The sequence below is a fragment of the Panthera tigris genome, chromosome B1 (assembly GCF_018350195.1).
Source record: "Panthera tigris isolate Pti1 chromosome B1, P.tigris_Pti1_mat1.1, whole genome shotgun sequence".
NCBI classification, from domain to species: Eukaryota; Metazoa; Chordata; class Mammalia; order Carnivora; family Felidae; genus Panthera; species Panthera tigris.
This window is the reverse complement of record NC_056663.1, coordinates 189,658,480-189,671,989: the sequence shown is the minus strand read 5'-3', so window position 1 is coordinate 189,671,989 and position 13,510 is coordinate 189,658,480. Positions and strand designations below refer to the sequence as shown.

General features: G+C 37.8%; 1 long non-coding RNA gene across 1 annotated transcript in view; it reads left to right on the top strand.

The window, feature by feature from the left end:
- The window catches only part of LOC122238110, a 144,645-nt gene extending 141,974 nt beyond the window's left edge, over nt 1-2,671 (top strand). The window contains exon 4 of the long non-coding RNA XR_006217070.1: nt 2,556-2,671. This is a non-coding gene — a long non-coding RNA (uncharacterized LOC122238110). The remainder of the gene's footprint in view (nt 1-2,555) is intronic.
- Nucleotides 2,672-13,510: the final 10,839 nt, after the last annotated feature.

Genomic DNA, 13,510 nt, shown 5'->3' with positions numbered 1-13,510 from the left:
GCAGGCCACTGCCCTGCCCACTCCATACTTGCATCTTGTGTTCATTGTGAAAAGATGAACTGAGAATCTATTCAGAATCAGGCAGCACCCCACCAGAAGTGGTGAGAGCTTTCCACCAACAGAAGCTGGGGAGAGACTTTCCAAGAGAAAAGGCAGGCAAAGTAAGGACATTATTGTGTGGCCATAGCTTAATGCCTACTTGACTGTGATTGGTTGTCCCTAGTGTTTTGACTTCATAGCCTTGAAGCATTTACCAGCTTAGCTTCTGGTTTACTTACAAAGGCTGCCAGGGCATTACATCCACCTAAGTGCAATGGCCTCCTTATTTAATTAATTTCACACCACCTCTAAACACATGCTTTGATCATCTTGAGCTTATCCTCTTCCTGATCACATTGAGATACTTTATAATCCTGACCATCATCCACATTATTCCTCCTCCCCAGAATACCCTCCTCCTGATGTGGAGAAACGGGAACCCTCTTGCACTGTTGGTGGGAATGCAAACTGGTGCAGCCACTCTGGAAAACATTGTGGAGGTTCCTCAAAAAATTAAAAATAGAACTACCCTATGACCCAGCGGTAGCACTGCTAGGAATTTACCCAAGGGATACAGGAGTGCTGATGCATAGGGACACTCGTACCCCAATGTTTATAGCAGCACTCTCAACAATAGCCAAATTATGGAAAGAGCCTAAATGTCCATCAACTCATGAATGGATAAAGAAATTGTGGTTTATATACACAATGGAGTACTATGTGGCAATGAGAAAGAATGAAATATGGCCCTTTGTAGCAACGTGGATGGAACTGGAGAGTGTGATGCTAAGTGAAATAAGCCATACAGAGAAAGACAGATACCATATGTTTTCACTCTTATGTGGATCCTGAGAAACTTAACAGAAGACCATGGGGGAGGGGACGGAAAAAAAAAAAAAAGGTTAGAGTGGGAGAGAGCCAAAGCATAAGAGACTCTTAAAAACAGAACAAACTGAGGGTTGATGGGGGGTTGGAGGGAGGGGAGGGTGAGTGATGGGTATTGAGGAGGGCACCTTTTGAGATGAGCACTGGGTGTTGTATGGAAACCAATTTGACAATAAATTTCATATATTGAAAAAAAAAAAAAGAATACCCTCCTCCTAATCATCTAGTTGGAAAACTTCTGCTGATCCTTCTGTGCGGATGAACAGCTTCTCTTCCTATGTGAATACTTCTCGGACCTACATTACTACAGAGCTAACTAGTTTTTGCTGCACTTTCTATACACGCTTCTGTCAGAGTGTCCACAGCATAGATGATTAGTTAGCTGTATGTTTGCCTATGCTGGTACACAAAACTCTTGAAGAGAGGGAGTGTGTTATTTATTATAGCAGCCCCACGCTTGACATCTAGTAGGGACCCAGAATGCATTTGTTGGGTAAACAAGTAAATGAGAATTCTTACTACTTGAAGATAATATTTTAATATGATAGAACAATTATTTTTTCCAGTTGTGTCATTCCCTAGTAAATTAATTATTCTTTCACCAATTTTTTAAAGTTTTCTTCTAAATAGAAGACTTATACAACTTATTTTTAACACATAGTACTATAATTTTTTAAAAAAGAAGCCAACGGTTATTTAGGAAACTCAAAAGAGAAGATAAAGACTCTGTGAAGTATAAAAATTTGCCAGAATAGTAGTACCTACCTCTGGATTATTTTTTTTCACCAGGGAAAACAAAAACCAAAAATGAAACAGAAACAAAGTGTTTTTCACAAATGATTGAAATTTGACCTCCAGGCAAAGGAATAATGAACTAGAAAATAATGTAGAATTTGTTTTATAGATTAATTGTGAATAATTAAAAAGGTATTCATTGAACAAACAGCAATAAAAATTGCAAAGATGCTATATAAAAGAAAATATAATTAATGCTATGTCTATGGAATAATAAAATACTGTATTTATAGCCCAGTTACTTTGGTACTATTTAAAACACTACCATTAGTTAACTTTAAGCCTTTGGGAAGAATTCTTATACTCTCTTGCTTCAATTTCTCCATTTATAAAATAGTTCCACAATGCTCTACACTCTAAACTCTGACTCACGATTTAACTTTACTGATTTCTGTCAAAAAATGATCTAAGACGTGATACCCAAAATACCCACTAGATGGCAGGGTTCCCATTTCAAAAGAAGGGCTACTTTTCTTGTTCCAAAATAAGAGCCTCCAACAAACAGAATTTGAAATGTGTTTATTTGTACGGCTATAAAAATGGCACATCTGATCCAGTTTTCCACTGGGTTCCATGTTTTTCAGTGATTTGCATCCAATTTTTTTTTAAGGCAGATTGAGGAAGTTATTTTATATGCAGTCACAGTCTTTCCAAATAATCAAAGTTAATCCCTAGTTCTTCTTTTTAATCAGACATTACATGTACACAATGTCATTAGCAGATTTGAAAAAAATATAGAGAGAGAACCATTCATTAAGTAGTTTGTGATTTTTGAGCACAGTTCTATAGAGCCCTCAGCAAGTGTAAGTGTGAATATCTCTGGAATTTCTTTTCAGTTCCAGAAAGCCAAAGCAACACCTGCTAAATTTCGTTGGATTCCTGACAGGACGCTCACTGCTGTTTAAAAACTATTCCTACCCTGGCTGGTTGTGACTGGCTGAGACCGAATATTGCAAAGGTAAATTGAACTGAATTTCCAGACAAGTGAAGGCGCTTTGATCAACTAAGTAAATGTATGTGGGTAATCTTTGAAAAACAAATGGCATGCCTACAGTGATGTTTTCATTATTACCATTTATTATGATTATTATTGTTGCTGACTTGTCTTTTCTAAAACCTTCACAGAAGTGTTTTCTAAGAAACTTAAGAAATGCATTTCTTTTAAATCTAACATAGCAGACCAACTGCGTCTCAACCAAAATGAGTTTTTTCCACTCTCAAAGTACATACTGAGTAACACTTTATTAAAGAGAAAAAGGAATCATCCAAACTTCTCTGAAAATCCCAGATTTTCTCATTCTCAATATTTTCCAGAGATTGCCAGACTTTCTAGCTTAAACAAATGAAAATTATCCCAAGGCAGAGTTATCTGAAGCATTTATAATGCTGCCTTTCTATTGGCAAAGCAACACAACACATAAAAAAGAATCCCTCTTAGCATAAAACAAAGCGATATATTGTGTGGTCTTCAGGGTAAAATATGAAACAAATACACAGAAGAGCTACCTTCCTCCATTTAAAACAACAACAGCAAAACCAGGTTATTCTTGTCCTCCCCCCCTTCCTTATGAGGTTATTCTTGTCCTCCTCCCCTCCCCACCCCCATCCTTGTGATGGACAATAGGGTTTTTAAATCCCTCTCCAGCCTCTGAGCAGTGTTTAGACACAAAGTATTTTCATATATCATGAGATCTCTGTCTTCCTGCCTAATCCTACTGTATCATAATACCTCATAGCACAATGGAGATGCTTGCATGCCTAATTTCCATAAATTACACAGCCCGACGTTTTCATAAAGACAAATTCCAATTGTAAACTATTAAACCTAATTCAGCATCCTTTGATGTCTCTGAGAAAGACTGGGGCAAGTTTAAGCATTCCCACATGGGAGCTTGTCCCCTGGAGTAGGTGAACGGAAAGGAGGGAGGTGATATTTTGCCCTTCTTATCTCTGCATTAACTTGGGTGTGTTCTGAGATTGAAGTTAGTGCCTTTACAGAAACACTTAAAAGATAAATCCTAAACGCTGGGGACAAACTAACATAGGTCACTTCTCCCAAAAGCTAAGCTCTAGATCTGAATCAATAGTCTTACTCTTTAGATTATTTGATGTTAATTTTTCTTCTTTATTTCCAAACTCTGTCCTTCCAAGCTCCTTTGTAACTGGGTCCTGAGATCAAAGCAAACACCAGCCAGGACTTTCTTTTCAGGTACCATCAGTTTTCATCATTTAGTTGTGGAATTTCCTCGACAGATCTTGTTCTCAGCATCCTGTTGACATTATTTAACATAGAGGTTATAAAGAATTCTGTGAACCTTCTCCCTTCCTGTTTAGTTTCACTCCTCAATGGAGCCTAGTGCTCAGAAGCGGCTCTTTTAAATCTGAACGGCCGGATCACCTCCCCCAAAGCAGGAAAGGTGTGAAAAGCAAACAGAGGAAAGCAAATACAGTGGCTTTCAACAGTTCCTCAGTGCTTGCTTTGGTGTGAGAGGTGATTCAGGGAGTGAGAAATTCGGAGCTTGAGGCAGGATGGAGACCATGGATACATTTCTAGGTCCTGCTGAGTTAGTCCTTCACAGGGCGGCTTTGTTATGAGACGTGAAGTGTTAGGAATTCCTGGACCCCCACACTGCACACTGGTGTGCAGTATGCAAATGTAAGTGCTTTTAAACACCAGAGAGGGGTCACCAACTAGAACTAGTGAGCTGGAAGCTTCCTTAGTCCTGTAATTACTCCCGATGGAATAATCCACCCGTACCTCTGGGAAGAGGTTCTTTTCCCCTGACTATGTTGTAAACGCTGGCTGGACACCATGAGGGCCAGGCCAGCAATCTCCATGTGGGTAATCTCAGGTCCAAATGAGTTGAAATGTCATAACAGAGAAGTAGTGCCAGAAGGTCCTTTAACAGCAACTTGAACTTTGTAAGCACAATACAAAGCAGCTGTTGATGGCCCCAGGCTGGTGGAATGTGATGGGTATGAGCCAGAGGCCTTGGTGGGCAGATGGGTGTGGGTCCCCTGCCAGGGTGGCACTTTGAGGCAGGCAGCAAGAGACCAGGCAGAAGAAGGAATCCTGTCCTCACATGGCTACCAGTGAAGGGACGCGATGACAAAGTAGGTGGGAGACCTTCTCCACTCCTGGTGCGCCATGAAGGTTTCCGTAAATTCATTTTTGACCAGCAAGCAGCAGAAATGCAGGCATCTGAACCACAAAAGGACAGGGGGTGAATCAGCACCCAGCATGGATTTGGGGCTTAGACAAATTGTAATTTCATCAATTCTGTTTGCCATTTCTTTGTAAATTCATTTTGTTTTTAAAATTATATCTGATGTGACATTTCTGTGATATGATCAACGTCAAGTCAAAAGTGTTGTGCACATACCCTTTCCTACAATAAAACAGAAACTTCAGTGTGGTTTTATTCTGCTACTTCCTACCTAAACCCCAATTTTTGTTTTTGTAATCTGGGACTCACGTTCCAGGCTTGTAATAAATGTGTATTTTCTTATGTGATTATAAGGTTATGAACATTGTAAGTATACACATATTTATATATTATTTTAATTTACATTATAATACTTTGTGAGAAGTATTTTCTCATTTGTTTTAAGTGTATAAACTTTAACAATAACTGTTCAGGCTTATGCTACATGTAATTTTATTTCTCATTACCATTTGTTTGTAATACTAGGCTTCCCTCCTATCTTTGTGTCTAGGCTTTCATTCTTTTCTCAGCCAACTGTCACAAAACGTTTAATGTGCTTTTCACAAAGGATATGAGAGCAAAGTGTAGTCTCTAAATTCACATATGAGATTGTTGTTCTGTTTTTCTTATACCAGAACAGCAAGATGGGTTGTTGTAGAATGTTTGGTCAAAAGTTTGTCGACTGAAAACACAGAAATTTCATTTATTCAACCTATTGAGCACCTACTATATGCCAGGGTCTCCTAGGTGCTACAGACGAAGATTACAGAGTCTTTGATATTTTTGAACTTGCATTTATTGGAGGTTGAAAGACAGCTTTTCCTTCCTTTCTCCCTCCATGCCTTCTTTCTCTTCCTTCTTATTTTGAGTACATGCAAACAAGTGTCTTTCTCCTTTATTTTTGAATTTGAAAAATGTAATTGAGCACATTACTGTGACTGTGTAAAATGAGGAGTATAACATGAAAATGTGTCTCTTTTCACTAATTTTTTTCTGGTCCTTGGGTGACCTTTCAAATTATGAATTGTTATGTTAAACACCTGTTAAGCACACTTCCGTCTTCATGTTTTATTTTAATCTTTGCTGTTACTGTTTTTGTCACTTTTTCTTTTTATTCTGGCATCTAGGATCACTTGTTAGGCTAGCTCTCTTCTTCACTAATTTGTTTTTTGATTGTATTCAGTGACAATCTACATTGCAGTTGTTAATTCAGCAATCATGTGTTTAATCCCCGAGTATTGTTTCCTGATCTGAAATCGTGCTTTCTTCACGATAGCCTGTACTAGTTGTTTTGCTGTGTACGTCTTCTCTAACTTGTTAAGAACAAAATTCAGGTGTTTTCAAAAATATCATTTCTGGCAGCAAATCTGTTCCACTGACGTGTGTTTGCATCTTCCACAGACTGTTCTCTTTCTTTTGAACCATGGTATCTTTTCTATATCTGAACGTTTCTTTTTGCTCATCTTTTCAAAGAGATGGCCCTGTTGGCTTTGTGTAGACTGAGTAGGTTGAAATGAATCCTGTCAGTGAGGTTTTCTGTCTGATTCTTACAGATCCAAATGAAGGGATAGAGAAAAAGGTTTCACTGATTCTACCTCCTCGTAGCCAGCAATGAGGAACAGGTGGATGGTGGGGATTAAAATGGAGCTAATGCCACAACTTTTAGTGGGCGAAGTAATTCCTTGTCATTTTGTCCAAACTCTCAGGGGCCCTCCTAGATAGTTCTCTTTCCCTGACAGCCACAGATGACTCTCTGATCTCTGTGACCTCTGGCATCAGAAGTGCCAGCACCTTTACTGGGGGCCCTTGAGAGTTATGCTAATCCATCCTACCTTCTCTACTAGACCTCTTCCATTTTTTTTTCCTCCAGAAAACAATGCTATTCCTGCATACAAAAGGATTTTCTATCTGCTTTTACATTAATCTGATTTCGTTCAAACTATACTTTGGCACAGTCTATCAGCTCTCCCCCCACTAACTTCCTTCCTCTTTTTCTTCTGTAGGATTAGATGTTTTGGCTGGTTACATGGCTGACGAGCTAAAGACAGTCTAAGCAGCCTCCCTCCCAGTTGGTTTTCATCATGTGACTGGATCATGTGTCTGGATAGGGGAATTGACGTCCTAGGTGCAACCTCATGCCTTTTAACTCATGTAGTCCTTTTCTTTTTCCTTCCTGTTCAGTGGAATGTGCATGTGGTGGAAGGAGCTAGAAAAGTCCTGTTAGGCATGAGATATGAACTGCACATTAGGGATGGCAGAAGATAGAATAAGCCTGGGTTCCAAACACACGCCATTGGATATCACACCTGCAATATGCATGCTGAGACTGTCATGTGAGAAATAAACATCTCCATCCTTTAGCAGTTATATTGGTCATTATCACATCTAACAGAAATCTCTGTGCATGTCACCCTGCTTTGGTTTCCAGTGGTAAGGTGCGTTTTTCCTTATTTTCTTCTTGTATCAGTTGTTTTCGTGGAATCTAGGAGGAGGAGACATCACTACCTGCTCCCATTCCTGAAATGGCATCAAAGACTGGCAGAACTCTGTATGAAGACAATATTACTTGATCTGTGATTGGTTTCTCTTCTCCCTACCTGCTTTTTGCCATACTGCTATAGTACTGTCAAGAGGTCATGCCTTTATTCGTTGACGAAGCACTTGTTATTTAGAACCTAGTACTATATAGCTTCAGTAAGCACTAAAGATACTTCAGGATTTTTCAAAGACCTATCATTTAATAAGAGAGAAAGAGATGTAAAAAAATAAGCACGCTAAAGCTTATAGGGAAGAATGTGTAGGGGGACAGTGAGAGTATGGGGCATGGAGGGCAGGGTGGCAGATGAGTTTGAGCCGACAGGGTCTCTGCCACTCTTATTTATGAGCTTTTAAAGAATTCACTTCCCTTTAATGTTTTGTGTCCACGAGACTCCCAGGCACATAATGCTGATTTTTTTCTCTCTTTCTTGTGAAGAATGAGTGAGTGGTTAAAAGGTAATTAGTTAATGAGCTTGAGATAATTGTGAATTAAGTTGTAAGCACTAGTAGTAATATTGAGAAGTGACTTTAGTTGTTCAACTCAAGAAATACTTAAGTACTGACATTACAGAATTCCTTCCCTTCTAACTCCTATAACAGAAGTTTTCCTTGTTATGAGTTTTGCTATAAATTATATGCTTAAGATAGAGCATAGACCTCTGAGTGCTAAGCAACGTGTCAGACAAGCAATATAACAGTAATCATTTGTTGAGGGAAGAGAGAAAGAAAGTAGAAGGAAGAAAAGGGGGAAGGGAGGAAAGAAGGAAAGAAGGAAGGATTGATTGAATGCATTGTGGCATAGCCTATCTTGCTGACTAGATTACAAGAAACCACGACTTCTAATTCTTATGCATGGTGCTTATTAAGTATGTCTGATGCATTATTTAAATTGTTAATATTGTCAAAGAAAAAATTAAAAAAAGGAAAACATAAGTAGCTGTGTCATTTGTGTTGGTTGTCAAGAAACCTAAGTTAAACGCCAAGCTTGGCAACTTACTAGCTCGGTGGTCCTTGCATGATAATTAACCTCTTTGGATCTTAAGTTCCTCATCTGTTGTTTGGGCATTATATCCATCCTGCGGTCTTTTTGTATCAATGAAATGGGATAGCTGTGAAATTACTTAGTAAAGATGCAAGCATATAGTAAATACAGAATACATGTTGATGTCATGTGCATTTCAATAATGCTACACTTTATTTTTTATTTGCAACATTTTAAAAATGCAGAAAAGGGGCACCTGGGTGGCTCAGTCGGTTAAGCGTCCGACTTCGGCTCAGGTCACGATCTCACAGTTCATGAGTTCGAGCCCCGCGTCGGGCTCTGTGCTGACAGCTCAGAGCCTGGAGCCTGCTTCACATTCCGTGTCTCCCTCTCTCTCTGCCCCTTCCCTGCTCATGCTGTGTCTCTCTCTGTCTGAAAAATAAATAAACATTAAAAAAAATTAAAAAAAAATGCAGAAAAGTTTATATTTTAAATAATAAATATCCATTTTAAATATATGCAGAAACTGTCTTATAGGAAGTAGGCATCATTTTTTATCTCTTTGAAATTGTTTTTCCATTACAATTTACCCATATATTATCCCAATGTATTTTTATTTTGAAAGACTTTTATTGATTCATCATCTGCCATTGCTGTAACAAAAAATATGTAGAAAAAAATGGAAATTAAAATTTCTTACGGCCAAAAAGCTCTAAATATTTTGTAGTTTCTTCTGGATGGAATTCCCAATTCAAAAATTGATACATGGGAAAAACAATGTAAATATATTAAAATATTGCTAATATGTATTAAATGTAAAAGATGAAATTTTGTTGGAAATTCTTGTTACGATGGGTCGGGCTGAAATTTTAAGTTTTGATTAAGAAGGCTTCTCTGACATCCCTGAACTGTCCTTTTATTAAGCAAACCAGAGGTTTCCCTTCTTTAGAGCAACTCACCATAGTTACATTAAGGGTGAGGGTCTTCTTATTTTCAAGAAATCAAGAATAAGAGGTTGCGAAACCAGAAGTGAAGAAAGCGATCCTACCAGTTATTCTTCAGCTAGTTTAACACTAGGAATTATGACATATATTGAGCATATGGAAACTGATTCCCAGAAAATGACCTTTGCAGATTTAACCTCAAGGTGGAGGCAGCTGTGAAGAGGAAGCAAAGGTAAGTGAGACAAATAGAAGTTAAAATACAACACATTGCCTTTGTATATTTTAAAAATATTCTTGTTCCTTTTTCTAAGTAGAAAATAAACATGCTAGCAGTAGAAATTTCTGCTGTATAATAAATCTTTACAAACAATTCAGGTGCAAACATTTACATATGTACTCGAGATTCTCTGTAAAAACACTGTAAGAAACACTATACTTTGTGTTACACGTTTTAATATATTTCTATGAATTTATTTGTATTTTAAGCATTTTTTTATTATATACTGTATATTTGTAAACAAATCTTTCTTTCCAAGCTAAGCATTTAAATGTCTATATTTCTATCAAAGGAACAAAAATTTATGTTTTTATTCATTAAATTGAGTTTAAAATAGAATCTAATTCCCTGTATGATTTATTTGACCTATGACATTTGTATAAATATGTTATTTTATTTCCAAATAATTTAGATTTCTTTTTAGGCTGCCCTTGGTATCCTTTTGTCTTTTCTCAAAACAGCAACCAGAATGATGCTATTAATATGTAAGTCAGATTACATTACTTCAGTCCTCCAAGTTAGGTCAACATAGATTTTTACAAGATCCCATTTTATATATGACTAAGTTGGAAAAAACTTACCACATAATACAGCATTGACTGCAAAACATATCTCTATTTCAGTGATGTTAAAATGTGAAAATAAAATGAAACTTATGCCTTAGAATTGATGAAATGTATTATTGTCTTCTCAGCTCAAAACTCATGACCTTCAAAACCCCTTAGTGGAATCCACAGTAATTACAATAGTGTTCGGAACCCTCAGGTCATCGTCCAGTTCCCCTCCTTGCCTTCCTGCTTCTCTCTCAGCCATCCTGCTGCACTCACCCTGGTTCATACAGCTTTTGCCACTGCAGACATTCTGAACTTGCTGTGCTCAGAGACCCCAGATACACTCCTACCTCAGGGCCTTTCAAATATCCTATTTTTTTTCTGACTCAGTGTCAATTCCCTGTCTGCCAGATTACCACATGGCGAACTCCCCCCACTCCCCCCTCCCCCCTCTTCCCCTCCCCCTTAAGTCTCCATCTCACCTTCTCAGTGAGACCTTCCTCACCTACCGGATTCAAACTTGCCAATACCTGTTTCCCCTCCCACATCCCTGATCCTCCTTCTCAGTTTTCTTTCTCTCTACTGCACTTACCAGAATTTGACCTACTACAGAAAAATCCTATAAATACCTCCCGATTAATATTTTCTAAGTGAAATACCTCTTGGTTATTAAGACCCAGACTTCACAGGGTGTTTTTGAATGCAACATTGTTTGGCCAGTGTGTAAAAAGAAAAAAAAAAGATATATATATATATCTCCATAAGTCTACATTTTTTCAAACAAAACAAGGTACATGAAAAGTCTTGAGTTATATTCCAAATACAATTGATAGAACATTAAAATTTCACCAAGGGAGAGGTGAATGTCAACTAAGGAGATGTAGATCATGAAACTATGTAGCCAGAAGCTATTTGTTAACAACAACATCAATCATTTGGTGTGCAAAAGCAGTGGTAAGTATTTTACATCCCAATGTAAAAATTTGTTATTAATATTTAGGTATTTGATTGTGTTTTAATTATGTTGTAGGATATTGGTTGGATTTGGGGGGTTAATGTATATAATATATTATTATTTTCCTGATTTAAAGTTATGGAAGATATGTTCCTATGAAGTTAGAATTTTCATGCAAAAACGACTTGTTTAAAGGAATGGATGAGATGATTAGTGATGTTAAATGTAAGATATCTGTATGTATTTTACTGATTGTATTATTATTATACACAGAAAGCTAGGGATTTTGCTGTTTTACTCACTGTGATATTATTAGAGCTAGAGCCTGACTCATGGTAGGGGTTTAAAAAATATTAGCTGAGTGAATGATTATTTCTGACCTTTTTGATATTCTTGCTTTTTTATTCACTTCATAGTCAACTGAGTTATTTTTTTTATTGCTTCTAAGAGTTTTTCAGATAATTCTTACATATTTCCTCAGTAGAATATAGAATTATTTATGAATGATAATTTTGTCTTCCTTTTCTAAAAGAGTCTCATGTCTTATTTCATTGTCTAGAGCTTTGAGAAGACATTCAATCTTGGTTTTTATAGCGAGCATAACTGCCTCGGTCTTAGTTTTCATGAGTTATGTATTAATGTCTCTGTTGGTTCTTCAATAACATGATGTTAATTGGTGTTTGGTTAGTACTTAGCACATTAAGTAAGAACTCTTTTATTATTTTTTAAAAAGTTTATTTAGTTTGAGAAGGCGAGCATGCGTGAGTGCAGGTGTGTCCAGGAGACTGCAGGGAGAGGGGAAGAGAGAGAGGGAGAGAGAATCCCAAGCAAACTTTGCTCAGTGCAGATGACATGGGGCTTGATCCCATGACCTCGAGATCATGACCTGAGCTGATATTAAGAGTCTGACGCTTAACTGACTGAGCCACCAAGGTGCCCCTCTTTTATTCGTTTGTTTTTAAATTAATTAATTTATTTTGAGAGAGAGAAAGAGAGCATGAGCAGGGGAGGGGCAGAGAGAGAGAGAGAGAGAGAGAGAGAGAGAGAGAGAGAGAATCTGACCAGGCTCCATGCCATCAGCACAGAGCCCAATATGGGCCTCAAACCCATGAACTGTGAGATTATGACCTGAGCTGAAATCAAGAGTCGGTGGCTTAACTGACTGAGCCACCCAGGTGTCCCTATACAGAAAATTGTGTTTTTGAGTGGAGTGATAAAGTTTTATCTGAATGCATATACAGTTTTAATTTTACTCCGTGTTTTTAAGATAGTAGACTTCTTGATACTGATTCCCCCTTTCTTTCCTTGGATAATTGGATTTTACATATTTAAATATTCCACTGAAATTGATTGGCATATCTGTCATATAAACTAGATTATTTCGTGGTTAGAAATAATCTCAAACATCAGTGACTTAAAACAACAAAGACTAGTTTTTAGCCTCACAAAGCCTCCTTGGGTGTGGGTGAGTCTCTGGGGCAACTGTTGGCAGGTGTTAAATTGGTACTTTCTCTGTGTCTGAACACAACTGCCTCAGTCTGTGGAGCAGGGGAAGAGAGAGGTGAAGAATTGGGCACTAGTAAATACACTGATAGTAACCCAAAATCATTAATTTCTGTGCATTTCATTGGCTATAGAAACTCACATGGCCTTGGCTAAATTCAAGAAGACCTGGAAGTAAAATCCTTCCATTTGCCCAGAAAGATGGGAAAATGAATACTGGTGAGCAGTAGCAAGTCTGACTCAATGGGCTAGTATTTTATTGAGGATACTTACGCGTGCATTCATAAGTAAAATCTGAGTGTAAATATTCCTCGTGCCATCTTTGTAAAACTTATTAGGGATATGTTAGGATTCTAACATGTGTCAATGCCAATGTGATGGTGTTTGGAGATGGGGTCTTTGGGAGAGAATTAGGATTAGATGAGGTTATGAGGATGGGGTCCTAATGATGGGATTAGTGTCCTTAAAAGAAGAGACATCAGAGGGCTTGCTCTCCCTCTCTCTCTCTGCCATGGAAGCACACAGTCAGTAGGTGACTGCTTCAAGACGGGAGAGAGCTCTCACCAGAACACAACCAACGCAGGCATTCTGATATGAGACTTCCAGCCTTCAGAACTGTGAGACAATAAATTTCTGTTGCTTTAAGCCTCTCAGTTTTTAATGCCGTGTTATGGATACCCTCGGAAAGTAAGGCAGCATCCCTCTCCGAAAACTAAGGAAAAGTAGGATCTAGTATGCCTCTTTAGATACTAGTCAGCTTGAACTGCCATAAAAAACAAACAAACAAGCAAACAAACAAAAATACCGCAGACTGGGTGGTTCAAACAATAGAAAT